At 44.8% G+C, this 17020-nt stretch overlaps 1 long non-coding RNA gene and 1 pseudogene across 1 annotated transcript; one reads left to right on the forward strand and one right to left on the reverse strand.

The window, feature by feature from the left end:
• Positions 1-6110: 6110 nt before the first annotated feature.
• LOC104666664 lies at positions 6111-8582 on the forward strand (annotated as a pseudogene).
• A 2259-nt stretch (positions 8583-10841) lies between these two features.
• LOC115897653 lies at positions 10842-15709 on the reverse strand. The gene is made up of 2 exons (XR_004057418.1): positions 15623-15709; positions 10842-10979 (listed from the first exon to the last, which is right to left on the reverse strand). It is a non-coding gene; the product is annotated as an uncharacterized LOC115897653 (long non-coding RNA).
• Between the last annotated feature and the right edge of the window lie 1311 nt (positions 15710-17020).

Below are 17020 nucleotides of genomic sequence, written 5' to 3' on the forward strand. Positions count from 1 at the left end.
CCATTTGGGCTGTGGGCAGAATTTAATTCCTTGTGGTTGTAGGACTGAGGTTCCCATTTTCCTGCTGGATGAGGGCCATTCCCAGCTTCTAGAAGCCACCCGCATGCCTTGGCTTGAGGCCCCTTCCACTATTTTCGAAACCAGCAAGGGTAGGTCAAACCCCTCTCACAGGTTCTTCTTCCTTCCTTTTTATGAACTCATCTCATTAGGTTTGCAGCCACTTGAATAATCCCAGATCATTTCTCTATTTTAAGGTCAGATGATCAGGTCAACTGAATTCTACCTATAACCTTAATTCTTTTTTGCCATGTATGGTAACATATGCATAGATTCTGGGGATTAGTATGGAGACATACTAATTACATTGTAGCTAGATATTTATGTTAGGGGGGAGCATTATTCTGTACCTAGAAGAGAGGGGACTTGTGGGGATGTAGGGTGTGCATATGTTCAGTGTTAACCGATTCTGCTAAGTGGTTTTCCAAAGAGGTATGCTCACTAAAACTATTCTCTTTCATTGGTCTGTTTATTTATTCTCATGTCCATATCATACTGTTTGAATTACTGTCTTGATATCTAGTATTATAAATATTCTTTGTTATTCTTTGAAATTGTATTTGCTCTTTTAGCTTTTTGCATTTCCATATACATTTTAGAATCAACTGGTTAATTTCCATAAAAATACCTGCTGGGATGTTGAATGGTATTACTTAGATTCTGTAGATTATGTGAGGAATAATTTATATTTTACAGTATAAAGACTTTCAGTCCATGAACATGGAATATCTGTTTATTTATTTGGAGATACTCTTCTTTAATTTATGTCAATTTTTTATAGTTTTCTTGCACACATTTCGCTAGTTCCTAAGTGTTTGATATTTTTAATGCAATTGTAAATGATGTCATTTAAAAATTAATTTTCAGGCCAGGTACAGTGGCTCACTCCTGTAATCCCAGCACTATGAGAGGCTGAGGCAGGAAGATCACTTGGGGCCAGGAGTTCAAGACCAGCCTAGGCAACATAGGAAGATCCCATCTCTACACACACACACACACACACACACACACACACACACAATTAGCCAAACATGGTAGTACCTGCCTGTAATCCTAATTACTGGGGAGGCTGAGGTGGGAGGAAGCTGAGGTGGGAGGAGGCTGAGGTGGGAGGACTCTGCTTGAGCCCAAGAGTTCAAGGCTGCAGTGAGTTTGTGCCACTGCACTCCAGCCTAGGTGACAGAGTAAGATACTGTCTCAAAAAATGATTTTCTAATTGTTGCTATTGTTTCAAAATACATTTGATTTGTGTATACTATCGTATCTAATTACTTTGCTTGTTAATTATAGATTTCTTTGGATTTTTCATGTACACATCCTATCTATCCAAAGGAATAGAAATCAATACATAAAAGATATACATAAACCTGGAATGTTTATTGCAGCACTATTCACAATAGCAAAGATATAGAATCAACCCGTTTTCATCAACAAATGAATGAATAAAGAAAATGTCATAAATATATGCAAGGGAATTCTATTCAGTCATAAAAAGAAGAAAAGCATGTCATTTGTGGCAACATGGATGGAACTGGAGAGAATTATCTTAAGTGAAGTAATCCAAGCACAAAGAAATAAGTATCACCTGTTCTCACATGTGGGAACTAAAATATTTGATCACATGGAGGTCAAGAGGGGAAAAATAAATAACAGAGATTGGGAAGTGTGGGAGAAAAGGGAGGAAGAGGAGGACTGGGTTAAAGGGTACAAACATATGGTAAGACAGAAGGAATTAATTCCATGTTTGGTAGTGGAGTAGGGGGACTGTACTTAACCGAAATCGATTGTACTTGGGTGATGGCCGTGCTCAATACCTTCACTCGACTGCTGTGCATTATATACATGTAACAACATTTCTTATGTTCCCCATAAATTTATATAAATAAAAAACAGCAAAAATTGTATAATGTTCATTTATCTACTTTTATTTAATTTAGAAGCAATCATCTAGGTAAAAGACCAGTGGGAACAACCCTAATATAGCTAGTTATAGCAATGCCTACTATGATACAGAGACCTGGCTAAGTGTAGGTCAGGCAAAATCTCACTTCATCCTACCAATGACCCTATAAGGTCGGTATTATTATTATCCCTATATTTTAAATATGTAAAGGTAGTAGTAGCCTGACCAATGTAATGGCAAATGGCAGAATTAGGACTTAGGCCTAATGTACCTGACTCAAGAAGTAGCAATTTAATCTGTATCTCCATGTCTGTATATGGACCAAGGAGAAGTAAATTTTGTGTTTGCGAGTACCCTTAATTCTTTCTGTCCATCCTGAATATTCTAATCCCCAACCCCATGCCATGAGTGGTTTTTCAGGGAAAGAATTAAGACCATGTTGTAAAATCTTGTAAGCTGCAGTTTGCAGGATTAGTATTGGACCAACAATGTCCTCCCACTCAAGTGGCATAATGGTAGAAAACACTGTTACTAGATAGAGATGGAATCTCAAGGGAGAAACCCATAGTCTAAACTACAGAACCCAGATTAAAATAGAAAAATTCTGTACTTTTCCTTAAAATAATTTGACTAAATTAAAAAAAAATTATTTCTGAAAATAATATTATAAAGTGGTATGTTTAAACAAGTAAATATCTAGCTACGATGTAATTCTTTTTTATCTAATCTTGAACTAGTGGTTCTGGCTCTGTCTTACCTTGTCATAATCTTTGTAACTCATCTTGAATGCTTTTTCGGAGTTGCACCTGTTCCTTGGTTTATATATGCTCCAGGGATTTCTTGTCAGCTGGCTTTAAGACATGATTTGGCAATTTGTCATTCCATTGACTGTATTCATTTAGCTGTTTAAAATGGACACTTACGGATACTTTAGTTTGAAGAATCCTCCTTATACCAGTGGGCTTTCACAGTCTCCTTCCTATGTCATGCAGAAATAATCCTCCACAAAATAAGCACAGATGAAAAATCAGGTTGGTGGAGAACAAGTAAAGAAAAGGAGGAGAGGGTAGGTGAGGTGGGGAGGAGGAAAGGGAGGGCCTGAGAAAAGCGAAGATGAGAAAAGCCTCTGCTGCCTTACAGCCTGGAGCAGCACAACCGGCTTGGCCTCCTCCAGCCCCAGCCAGCAGTGCAGAGGCCACCACAGGGAGTCCCCAAGTGTCCGCACCCCTGTACCTGCCAGGGGCCTCCCCCTGCTGGGCTGCCCTCCTTGTGTGCAAGGTGTGACGACATGTGCGCAAGGTGTGAGGAGATTCTTGGAGAGGGAGTTCCCCTGGGTTGCAGAGTCCTGATAAAATCTCACAGGAAAATTGCATGGCCCCCAATGTCCTAGGTGTAGGGTTCGTTTCAGTTTTTCCATTAGAAATGTCTCCCTGAAGGCTCATATCTGTGCCTTGAGAAAAGAGAAGGCCATCGTCACAATAACCCTCCATTCTGACCAGGATGGAGTTGGAGTTGCTATTGCTCAAAAGCTTCCAGAACCTTCTGCTCCCACTCAGAGTAAACCCAGAACCCTTGCCTGACCCAGAAGCCCCTTGGGGATCTGCCTCACAGCCCACCACCTCACCGATGGCTCTTCTCCCACCCAGGCCCTTGCTAATGGCCCCTCACTGCACAGCCATCTACTCTTCAGACCTGCCCATCCCTCCTGTCTCAGAGCCTCCAATCTTCTGTTCCCTCTGTCAGAAATCACCACACACAACTTTGTCTTGTCTCTCTCTCTCTCTTTTTTTTTTTTTTTTTTTTTTTGAGACAGAGTCTTGCTCTGTCACCCAGGCTGCCAGGCTGTAGTGCAAGTAGTGTGATCTCGGCTCACTGCAGCCTCCACCGCCTGGGTTCAAGCTCCCCTCCTGCCTCAGTCTCCTGAGTAGCTGGGACTACAGGCACCCACCAGCATGCCCAGCTAGTTTTTGTTTGTTTGTTTGTTTGTTCATTCATTTTAAGTAGAGACAGGGTTTCACTATGTTTGCCAGACTGGTCTTGAACTCTTGACCTCAAGTGATCCGCCCACCTCGGCCTTGTCTTGTCTCTTTTTGTAAGTCTCTGTTCAAATGGAGTCTCATCCCAGTGGCCTTTTCTAACTACTCAACCCAAAACAGCAGCTTAGACCATCGGTATCTGTCGCTTACTCTACTTGATTCCTGCCCGTTGTACTCTATGTGACAGTGCTGTGTGTCTATTTTCTTTCTTCCTTCCATGGAAGTGAGCCTCGTGCTTGTAAGGGCTTTATCTTGATTTGCTTGGTGTGGTGTCCCTGTGCCTGTAGCAGTTCCTAATACAGAAGGGATGCACATCAAGCATGTCATGTATAACTATAGAAATTACTGGACTAATGGGTGTTTGGTTTTTTGTTAGTTGAATGATTCCTTCCTGGGAGTCTCCTCCCTACCCCATTGTCTAGCCCTTTAAATACATTTGACAATAAAGTTCTATCTGTTCACCAGACATATTTGGACATGTCTGAATCCCAGCAAGAGAAGCAGTTTGTTTTTACCCCTGAAGGCTTCCAGCTGTGTGCAAGCAGACTTCTAAAGGTGCCACATCATCTCCTTAGCAGATGTGTTCTGATATTTCTAAATCCACCTAACTGTAAGCTGAAAATCCTCCATTGTGTTAAAAAAAATTTTAATTTGTAACTATTTTTATTTCCAATGTGGTTAACATTTCACTCTACTTTTAAGCAATATTCTTTTGCACTAGATTTCTAATTGAAAGTTGTGAAGAATTAGTTGACATCCTAAACTTTTATTTTTATTTTTTGTTTTTTGTTTTTTTTAACAAAAATTTTGATTTTTAAAAAATGATCTGTTCTTTTTTTTTCTTTCTTATACTTTAGTTTCTGGGATACATGTGCAGAACATGCAGGTTTGTTACATAGGTATACACATGCCATCGTGGTTTGCTCCACCCATCAACCCATCATCTACATTAAGTATTTCTCCTAACGCTATCCCTCCCCTAGCCCCCCACCTCCCAACAGGCCCTAGTGTGTGATGTTCCCCTCCCTGTGTCCATGTGTTCTCATTGTTCAACTCCCACTTATGAGAGAGAACATGCAGTGTTTGGTTTTCTGTTCTTGTGTTAGGTTGTTGAGAATATGGTTTCTAGCTTCACCTATGTCCCTGCAAAGGACAGGAACTCATCCTTTTATATGGTGCATAGTATTCCATGGTGTATACACCACATTTTCTTTATCCAGTATATCACTGATGGGCATTTGGTTTGGTTCCAAGTCTTTGCTATTGTGAACAGTACTGCAGTAAACATATGTGTGCATGTGTCTTTGTAGTAGAATGATTTATAATCCTTTGGGTATATACCCAGTAATGGGATTGCTGGGTCAAATGGTATTTCTGGTTCTAGATCCTAGAGGAATCACCACGCTGTCTTCCACAATGATTGAACTAATTTACACTCCCACCAACAGTGTCAAAGCATTCTTGTTTCTCCACATCCTCTCCAGCATCTGTTGTTTCCTGACTTTTTAACAAGCGCCATTCTAACTGGCATAAGGTGATATCTCATTGTGGTTTTGATTTGAATTTCTCTAATGACCAGTAATAATGAGAACTTTTTTTCATATGTTCATTGGCTGCATAAATGTCTTCTTTTGAGAAGTGTCTGTTCATATCCTTTGCCCACTTTATGATGAGGTTTTCTTGCTTTTTCTTCTAAATTTGTTTAAGTTTCTTGTAGAGTCTGGATATTAGCCCTTTATCAGACGGATAGATTGCAAAAATTTTCTCCCATTCTGTAGGTTACCTGTTCACTCTGATGAGAGTTTCTTTTGCTGTGCAGAAGCTCTTTAATTAGATCCCATTTGTCAATTCTGGCTTTTGCTGCCATTGCTTTTGGTGTTTTAGTCAATGAAGTCCTTGCCCATGCCTATGTCCTGAATGGTGTTGCCTAGGTTTTCTTATAGGGTTTTTTTTTTTTTAAAGGTTTTAGGTCTTACGTTTAACCCTTTCATCCATCTTGAGTTAATTTTTGTATAAGGTGTAAGGAAGGGGTCCAGTTTCAGTTTTCTGCATATGGCTAGCCAGTTTTCCCAGCACCATTTATTAAATAGGGAATCCTTTCCTCATTGCTTGTTTTTGTTAGGGTTGTCAGACATCCTAAACTTTTAAATTTAAGAATTTCCATTTTTTTCATCTTGCGAGGCTCCGCTTCTTCTACAAGTATGGAGAAGGCAAAAGGCAAGGACACCTCCACAGAGAAGTCGAGGGAAGAGGATCAGCAGGCTTCTAATCAACCAAACATGATTGCTTTGCCAGGAACATCAGCAAAGGGAACCAAAGAAAAAATGTGTCAAAGGCGATAAAGTGCTCTGCCCTGAGAAGAAGGCAGAGTACACTGACAACCCCGGACCTCAGAAGAAGATACCAATTCCTCCATTATCCTCTAAACTGCCACCTGTTAATCTGATTAACCGGGACATCCTGTGGGCCTGATGCCAACACTTGAAGCTGAGCTCCAAAGGTCAGAAGTCGGATGCATATAAGCGCCTGTGTGCCTTTGCCTACCCGAATCAAAAGGATTTTCCTAGCACAGCAAAAGAGGCCAAAATCCGGAAATCATTGCAAAAAAAAATTAAAGGTGGGAAAAAGGGAAACGTCCCTGCAAAGTTCTGAGACACACCCTCCTGAAGTGGCCCTTCCCCCTGCGGAGGGGCCGCCTGTCCTGGAAGATTCCACTGCCCTCCTTGACGGAGTTAATACAGTTGTGGTGACAACTTCTGCCCCAGAGGCTTTGCTGGCCTCCTGGGTGAGAATTTCAGCCACGGCGAGGATGCCAGAGGCAGTGGAATCTCCACAAGAGGCCTGTGGTGTCAGGTGGTGTGTGGTCCATGGGAAAAGTCTCCCAGCAGTCACAGAGGGTTGGGTTCACCTGCAGTTTCATGCTGGTCAAGCCTGGGTTCCAGAAAAGCAAGAAGGATAAAGTAGAAATCATTTAAATGGCTAACAATGTAAGGAGGGTTAAATCAAGCATCCAGGTGTGGAAATAGCTGATTTACATATATAGTTTATGCCATGTGAAACGATTATGATTTAATATTGGAGTCGGTGGGGAGAGAGATGGGCTATTAGTCCCCTCATCGTGGGGAGTGTCTCACAGATATCACAGTTTGTTTTCACCTTCTGCCATATGGGGATTAATACCATCTTCTCCCCTTCCGGATATCAGGAAGAGTATCACACGTTGTTGTACATTGTCTGCCATCCTGGGAGTAATATCCAACTCTCGGCCTTGGAATATTAAGACGAGTGTCACAGGGTGGATGTACACCCTCTTCCATAGTGAGAGTAATATCACCCTCTCCCCTCCATGGATATTAGGAACAATGTCCCAGGCTGGGTGTTCGCCTCCTGCTGTGTGGAATGTAATATCACCCTCTGCCCTTCCAGGATGTTAATAACAATATCACAGGGCGGGTGAACACAGCCTGCGAATTATTATCATCCTCTCCCTCTCCGGATACTAGGAACAATATCACAGAAGAGCTGTACCCTCCCTGTGATATTGGGAGTAACAGCGTCGGTTTCTTCTGGGAATATTAGGTGCAATATTACCAGGTGGCTGTCCATTCATTGCTATGTTGGGAGTCATGTCATCCTCTACCCCGCTGGATATTAGGATCAGCGTCACGGGGTGAGGGTACACCTACTGCGATATTAAAACTAAAATCATGCTCTCGGTCCCTGGATATTAGGAACTACATCACTGGCAGGTGTACACTCCCTGTGGTATTAGGAGTAATAATATGACCATTAAACATCAATGATCGATTTTAATAATTATCAATTTTACTAATAATTAATAGGATCCCATTATTATGGATAATGATTTTAAATACATGATTATGCACGCTTAAAATTCATTATTAATATTAATGTCACTTAACAATATTATTAGTCCCTTATACTAACTGTTATTTTCTTACCAGCATCACATTGTATTGATTTCAGTAACATTAATGGCTGATATCATTATTTTATTATTAATAGTGATATTACTATTAATTATTAGTACAAATCGTTAACATTTTAAACCAGTATGAATTTTTACTATCTTTCTTGTGATCATTAATATTGATAATTACTATTAATTTTATTATATTTATTAATATTAATAATTAATAGACTTGTTCCTGATATCCACCAGGGAGAGGATGATACTGCTTTAAAGATCACAAAAGGTGTACATGCTCCCTGTGATATTGTTTTGATTTCCACGTGGGAGAGCAGGATATGACACCCAATATCGCAGGGAGTAGAAACACTCCTGGGAAACTGTTCTTCATGTTCAGGGAGGAAGAGGATGAGATGACTCCCAATACACACGGGTGTACACCCTCTGAGGGTGTACATACTGGGGGCCTACACCCATCTGTGAAAGAGTTCATAATTACCGAAGGGGGAGATGATATTACTCACAGTATCAGAAACAGGCTGGATTGTGGGGAATATACACCATGGAATACTATACAACCATAAAAAAGGATGACCTTGTGTCCTTTGCAGGGACATGGATGCAGCTGGAAACCATCATTCTCAGCAAACTATCGGAAGAACAGAAAACCAAACACCACATGTTCTCACTCATAGGTGGGAATTGAAAAATGAGATCTCTTGGACTGGGGATGGGGAACATCACACTCTGGGGCCTATTATGGGGAGTGGGGAGGGATGGCATTGGGAGTTATACCTGATGTAAGTGACGAGTTGATGTGTGCTGACGAGTTGATGGGTGCAGCACACTAACATGTCACTAATATACATACGTAACAAACCTGCCCATTGTGCACATGTACCCTAGAAGTTATAGTATAATAATAAAAAAAATTAAAAAATGAAAAAAATAAGAAATAAAAGAAAACAATCATTCCAAGTCAAAAATGGGCCCACAATTTTTTACAGACACTTCTCTAACGGTGACACACAGATGGCAATAAGCACATGGAAATGTGCTGAATATCAGAGTAACTAGGGATATACAGTTGAGAGCCAGTGTGAAATACCAGTACACACACACACATATCAAAACGTGACCCTACCGAGTGTTGGTGAGAATGTAAAACACCTGGAACTCTCAGATACTGCTGGTGGAAATGTAAAATGGTGCAACAAGTTTGGAAAACAGTTTGGACATTTCTTTACAAATTACAAATATACCTTCCATTTAACCTCATCATTTCCCTCCTAGATATTTCTGTAAAAGAAATGATAGCACCTGGGCAGAGTGGCGCATGCCTGTAATCCCAGTGCTTTGGGAGACCAAGGCAGGAGGTCTGCTTGAGCCCAGAAGTTTGAGAATAGCCTGGGCAACAGAGGGAGATCCTGCCTCTATAAAAAAATAAATAAATAAATAAATAAATAAAAAACAAATAGCCAGGCATGGTGGCATGTGTCTGTAGTCCCAGTTACTAGGGAGGTGTAGGAAGACTGCTTGATCCTGGGAGGTCTGCTTGAGCCCAGGAGGTCAAGGCTGCAGTGAGCCATAATTGCACCACTGCATTCTAGCCTGAGCAGCAGAGCAAGATCCTGTCTCAAAAGAAAGAAAAAGAAAGAAAGAAAGAAAGAAAGAAAGAAAGAAAGAAAGAAAGAAAGAAAGAAAGAAAGAAAGAAAGAAAGAAAGAGAGAGAGAGAGAGAAGGAAGGAAGGAGAAAGAAAGAAAGAAAAAAGAAAAGAGAAATGATAGTCTATTTCTACACAAATATTTGCACACTAATATTTATTGTAGCTTTATTTGTGACAACTAACACCTAGAAACAACCTAGATATCCACCAGCAAGCCAACGGCTAAACCAGTCAGGACGTATCAGTGCAATGGAGGACAGCTCGGCAACGAAAAGGCAGCAGCTGCTGATGCAGCCTGCGTTGATGAATCTTGAACACATCACGCTGAGCAAGAAGAGCTGGCAGCAGAACAGTGGGCACTGTATAATTCCATGATGCACAATTCAAGAAGATGCAGACACGTCTATGATGACAGGAAGCGCTCTTCCCGGCGAGGGACTTGCGGAAAGCGAGCGCAGGAGAACTCTGGGGTGACAGGAGCCTCGTTTTTCTGAATGTGGTCTAAGTCTCGCTGATGGGAGATAAGTCAGAACTTCTCACCGTGTAGGTTTTAAATATGTGCAGTTTACTGTGCACCAGTTATGCCGCAATAAAGCTCTAAGCCAGGACAAAAAGAATACTAATACAATGGCAAGAAACCAAACACTTTTTGTCCTATTTTGGGCTCAAAAATATACAATAATTTTTTTTAGATTCGAAGGTAGATTCATGCTAAAATACTGAGCTCAGAGGTGGTTCCTCAAATGTCCATGTCCTAAAGGAGAGTGCATTCTTATAATAGGATGGTTGTGACTAGTTTTAAATCCATATCGCATATCAGAAAGCACATTGCACTGAAAGTGATCAAAAGCCTTATGTCATGGGGACCTGTAAACATGTACAGGTTTGGAAGAGAACATTTCTGGGAAAATATCCAAATCTATTCTTTGTGGGAATGATTCACTTTTAATCTTTTTTTTTTTTTTTTTTTGGTGACAAAGTCTTGCTCTTGTCCCCAGGCTGGAGTGAGATGGCACGACCTCAGCCTCACTGCAACCTCTGCCTCCTGGGTTCAAGCCATTCTCCTGCCTCAGCCTCCTGAGTAGCTGGGATTACAGGGCGCACATCACCATGCCCAGCTAATGTTTGCATTTTTAGTAGTGATGGGGTTTCAGCATGTTGGCCAAGCTGGTCTCTGACTCCTGACCTCAGGTGATCCACCTGCCGCGGCCTCGCAAAGTGGTGTGATTACAGGCATGAGCCACTGTGCCCAGCTCTTTTAATCTTTTAATCAGGAAATCAGCACGACCTTTGAGAGAAGCATTTTAGGCCGCTGGACTCATTTACAGGTTTCGTAGGGCTCTGGGGCCATCGTGTGGTCAGGAGCAGGAGCACAGAGCACACACCTGCCAGAGAAAGAAGGGGAGAAAGACGTCACAGGCTGTCAGAGAGCACTGTTATGTAAACATTAGGGCCTTTTAAAAAAAGTTTAGGTTACTTCGTAATCGATACTACAGAAGCGATTAAAGTGTTTCTCAAATTTGCATAAGGATCACCCAACAAGTCCTGTTTAAATGAAGTTTGTGATTCAGCATTTCTTGGGGAGCCTTCATTCCTGCCTCTGTCATGCCCCATTCAGAATGCCCAGTGCAGATCGCAGGCCAGGCTCTGAGCAGCAGGGCTTAGAAGGTGAGGAAGAGAGACAGACACTAATTCCCAAGGGTTGAAGTTAGCATCTTGAGCTGAACCTCAAGCATCCTAGCATTGTGTCCCACGCATGCACAGTCCCAGCCTTTTGGATTGCAGTGAGATACGGGGTCCCCGTGAGCATGAGGGCGGCTGAGGCTTCCATAGAAGCTGGGCTGGGTGGGGATTCCGGGCACTCCTCATTCTCATGGCAAGGAGCTTACCAGACTTTTTGAAATTAAAGAAGTCCAAAGTTAGCTAGGCAAGGATTTCTGTTTTTCTCAATATTAGAGTCATGGTAACATGTATCTAAAGCTTATTTATTTGAAATTGCTTTTCAAGCCAGGCATGTTGGCTCATGTCTGTGATCCCAGCACTTTGGGAGGCTGAGGCAGGAGCACCATTTGAGCTCAGAAGTTTGAGACCAGCCTGGGCAACATAGTGAGACCTCATCTCTACTAAAAATAAAAAACAATTAGCTAGGTATGGTGGTGCACACCTGTAGTCCCAGCTACTCAGGAGGCTGATGAAGGAGGATCTCATGAGCCCAGGAGAACGAGGATGCAGTGAGCTATAATTATGCCACTGCACTCCAGGCTGGGCAACAGAGTGAGATTCTGTCTCAAAAAAAAATTTTTTTTAAAGAATTATATATATATATATATATGTGTGTGTGTGTGTGTGTGTGTGTGTGTGTGTGTGTGTGTGTGTGTATATTTTGAGATGGAGTCTCACTCTATCACCCAGGCTACATTACAGTGGTGCGATCTCAGCTTACTGCAACCTCTGCCTCCCAAGTTCAAGCAATTCTCCTCCCTCAGCCTCCAAAGTAGCTAGGATTATAGGCACCCGCCATCGTGCCTGGGTAATTTCTGTATTTTTAGTAGAGATGGGTTTTCGCCATGTTGGACAGGCTGGTCTCAAACTCCTGACCTCAGGTGATCTGCCCACCTTGGCCTCCCAAACGGCTGGGATGACAGGTGTGAGCCACCGTGCCCGGCCTCTATATGTATATATTCTCTAAATTCCAAATTTGTCCAGCTAGCTAGGGAATGCAGCAAAAGAAAGGTGTCTAGAGCCCCATTTGTTCCAGTACGATAAACATGGAAAGGACACACATTTCAGCTAACACTGATTGAAGACGCCCCATGGTTGAGGCAGGAGATGGGGCAATGGGGGCCCTACCTAACGTTGTGCAAAGAAACACAGCCCCCATCCTCAAAAAGGTTGGCATCGTGATGGGGTAACGTCTATTCGAAATGCCTGGGGGATGAATCTGGCATTTCCCTTATGAGCACAGTGCCACGTCCACCCTGCTGTTTGTCTTACAAATGGACCATTTGGGATCTGGTCCCAGCCTAAAGAAGTAATGAGGCCAGGCGCGGTGGCTCACGCCTGTAATCCCAGCACGTTGGGAGGCCGAGACGGGTGGATCATGAGGTCAGGGGATCGAGACCATCCTGGCTAGCACAGTGAAACCCTGACTCTACTAAAAATGCAAAAAAATTAGCCAGGCGCGGTGGCGGGCGCCTGTAGTCCCAGCTACTCAGGAGGCTGAGGCAGGAGAATGGCATGAACCAGGGAGGTGGAGCTTGCAGTAGGCAGAGATTGAGCCACTGCACTCCAGCCTGGGCGATAAAGCCAGACTCCATCTCAAAAAAAAAAAAAAAAAAAAAAAAGTAGGCCGGGCGCAGTGGCTCAAGCCTGAAATCCCAGCACTTTGGGAGGCCGAGGCGGGTGGATCACGAGGTCAGGAGATCGAGACCATCCTGGCTAACACGGTGAAACCCCGTCTCTACTAAAAAATGCAAAAAACTAGCCGGGTGAGGTGGCAGCGCCTGTAGTCCCAGCTACTCGGGAGGCTGAGGCAGGAGAATGGTGTGAGCCCAGGAGGCGGAGCTTGCAGTGAGCTGAGATCTGGCCACTGCACTCCAGCCTGGGCGACAGAGCGAGACTCCGTCTCAAAAAAAAAAAAAAAAAAAGAAGTAAAAGAAGTAACGGAGTAACAAGGAGGCATCCTCCTCACAACAAAGAAAGGTGGGAGGAAGGGAGGATGGGGAGAGAGCGCTGGAGAGACAGAGAGAAAACAGATGGATCTTTTCGCCAATCAGTAAGAAACTTTCAAAATATTTTAATACCTTCTTTTAAATATGATTCAAACTATGTGTTTTTTTTTTTTTTTTTTTTTTTTTTTTTTTTTTTTTTTTTGAGGCAGAGTCTCACTCTGTCGCCGGGGCTGGAGTGCAGTGGCCAGATCTCAGCTCACTGCAAGCTCCGCCTCCCGGGTTTACGCCATTCTCCTGCCTCAGCCTCCCGAGTAGCTGGGACCACAGGCGCCCACCACCTCGCCCGGCTAGTTTCTTTGTATTTTTAGTAGAGATGGGGTTTCACCGTGTTAGCCAGGATGGTCTCGATCTCCTGACCTCGTGATCCGCCCGTCTCGGCCTCCCAAAGTGCTGGGATTACAGGCTTGAGCCACCGCGCCCGGCCCAAACTATGTGTTTTAAAACTATGAATCACACAAAGAAATGAATCTAATTTGACCCCCACACAGACTGAAATCAGCTTCACAAAGCGGTTTTTACTCTTACTAAATGTGACGCATTCAGGTATTTTTTTTTCTATTTCATTACATTAAACAAAAAAATGCTGGTCACTGCCTACCAAGAGGTTCACACAGCTCACTGACTAACTCAGGGGTACTTGTCACTCCCGGACCCTTGGTCCCCAGCCCACCCGGCTCTCCTCTATTGGAAGCAAGCTGCCTGAGGCTCTTTTAAGTGCTCTCCTTTCTCCTCCAGGAATTGGAATCTGCCCAGCTGAGCCCCAGACGCTGGAGGGGTCCCGGGGGTCAGTCAGCCCTGCGCCACCCTCCGGTTCCTCTTCTGGCCATACAAGGAAGTCCAGTGCGGGGATGACTAAGCAGCTGACCTGGGGGGAGAGCAGCCCTGGAGCGGAGGCAGGACTGGCCAATCCTGCCAGCCATCAGCCCCTGTGGGCTGGTCCCATGGTGAAAAGTCCCAGGCCTCCCACCAGGGAGCACCTGAGCGCTCTGCTCCCTGAGAGGAGTGAAGTGAGCCTCAAGGTCTGCCGGTAGAGGCACAGCCTTGCACTGACATCAGGCCCTAAGCTCTAGTTCCACACAGAGATAGCGGGTCTGTCCTGGCCTCCCATGGGCTCCCAGGGGCAGGGAGATCTGGCCTGACCTTCCCAGCAATGCCTGCCTCAGTGGAGAAACCCCAGCTTCCCAGCATCAGGACACACTCTCTCTCACACCCTCCGTAGTTCCCACTGACCTCACCGCAAAGTCCACAGTAGAAACTCAGAGTCCTACTGAGGAGACACCTGCTCAGCTGTCAGCCTGCTTCCTCCACCTGCTCCCCCACCTGCTCTATCTCCTGCTGTCTACACCTGTTCCCCCACCTGCTGTCTCACCTGCTGTCTACACCTGTTTCCCCACCTGCTGTCTCACCTGCTGTCTACACCTGTTCCCCCCATCTGCTCTATCTCCTGCTGTCTACACCTGTTCCCCCATCTGCTCTCTCACATGCTTCCTCCACCTGCTCCCCTCACCTGCTCTATCACCTGCTGTCTACACCTGTTCCCCCACCTGCTGTCTCACCAGCTTCCTCCACCTGTTCCCCCACCTGCTCTATCTCCTGCTGTCTACACCTGTTCCCCCACCTGCTGTCTCACCAGCTTCCTCCACCTGCTCCCCCCACCTGTTCTATCTCCTGCTGTCTACACCTGTTCCCCTACCTGCTGTCTCACCAGCTTCCTCCACCTGCTCCCCCTATCTGCTCTCTCACATGCTTCCTCCACCTGCTCCCCCACTTGCTCTATCGCCTGCTGTCTACACCTTTTCCTCCCACCTGCTCACTCACCTGCTTCCTCAACCTGCTCCCCCCACCTGCTCTATCACCTGCTGTCTACACTCATTCCCCCCAGCTGCTCGCTTACCTGCTGTCTACACCTGTTCCCCCCACCTGCTCTATCACCTGCTTCCTCCACCTGCTCCCCCCACCTGCTCTCTCACCTGCTGTCTACACCTGCTCCCCCCACCTGCTCTCTCATCTGCTGTCTACACCTGCTCCCCCCACCTGCTGTCTCACCTGCTTCCTATACCTGCTCCCCCAACCTGCTTTCTCATCTGCTTCCTCCACCGGTTCCCCCAACCTGCTCTCTCACCTACTGTCTACACCTGTTCTTTGCTCTGGCTGCCCCCACCCATCCAGCTCCCCCACACCCTTCTTGGACACTGCCTGGCACTTCCCAGCTCCCTCACACAACGCTGCCGCCCCCAACTCACGTCCTGCTTTCTCGATGGTCTTCCCAGAGGAGGTCCCACCTTCCCAGCCCCTACCTGTTCCTCAGGTCACCATTTCCTGGAACCACCTTCCATCCCCCAGAACTCAGCTGGGCCCTGCAGACATGTACATGCTACCAGGTGATGTGGCCACTCCTCCTGCAAAGCTTTTCCAGGTGTCTCTGTTTTTCTTGTTCTTCAGAATGATAAAAGTTCCTAGATCCCAGGGACTTTTAGGCTGCTCCCACCACAGAGCTGGCCAGCGTCCTTTGAGGCAGAGAAATGCTAGGGGTAAGTCCATGAGGCGGGGCCTGTCTCCCGGGCTGGGAGCCTGGAGTCACTGAACCAGAAAGCCAGCCCAGTGCCCAGGGCTTCACTTTCCTGCTGCGTCTTCAGTTTTGAAAGAGAGGAATACTAATGAAGTTTGCTTAACCTCCTAAGTGAGTGTGTGTGTGCATGTGAATATATGCATGTACACACACACACACACATACACACACACACATACTCACACACACACACATACTCAAACACACACACACACACCAGCCCCTGTAAACAAGGTTGCAGGTTCCAGAGAAGATGGCTCCCTCATCCTACAGAGAATTAAGACAAATCCTCATGAAGCAACTAGAGAAGTCAGGGGAAAATCATTAACTCTGAATGAGAATCTCAGGAATTCATAAACATGATCTGAAATTAGCCATCTCCAGGGAAGGGTTCCAGAAGCCTATTTTGTAGGAAGAAATTTGAGGATCCACTGCCAATAAAATTAGAATCATTCCTGGAATGTTGCCAGGATATAGCTTACAAGATAGAAAAACAAGCTCAAATCATAGGAGTGTATTTAAACAAAAGAAAGAAAGAAAGAAAAGAATAGAACAGTCAGAAGATGGTCATGTTCTAAAAGAACTGCAGGAATAAGGGAAATCAAAAAACAATATGCTCCAAAACCCTTTAGAGAAGTTATGCTCGGGCTCCAGACAGTTGGCCTGGTTCTTTGGACAAAAGTGGTGAATTGGTCCTCTCTCCCTCTCTCTCTTCCTCCCTCTCTCTCTCCCTCTTTCTCCCTCTCTCTGTCCTTCCCTCTATCCCTCTATCCATCCCTTTCTCTCTCTCTCCCTCTGTCTCTCCCTCCCTCCCTTTCTCCCTATCTTCCCCTTCCTCCCTCCCTCCCTCTCTCTCTCTCTCTCTCTCTCTCACTGTCTCTCTCTCCCCCCCTCACTCTCCCCCTCTCTCTCTCTGTCTCCCTGCCTGCTTCTCTGTCCCCTCCCTGCATCCCATACACACATCATGGTAGAAACACTCCTTAGGATCATCCCACGTCCTCTGTGGCCATCCACACCTGCCAACCTGCCCTCTGATCTGTATACTGTCCTGGTTTATTCTGCCCACCTGAAAAAGCTCAGTCATGCAGGTAGAAGATGCTGCTGTTCTATTTCCATGATGTCAATC

Source organism: Rhinopithecus roxellana, chromosome 5, assembly GCF_007565055.1.
Source record: "Rhinopithecus roxellana isolate Shanxi Qingling chromosome 5, ASM756505v1, whole genome shotgun sequence".
Lineage (NCBI taxonomy): Eukaryota > Metazoa > Chordata > Mammalia > Primates > Cercopithecidae > Rhinopithecus > Rhinopithecus roxellana.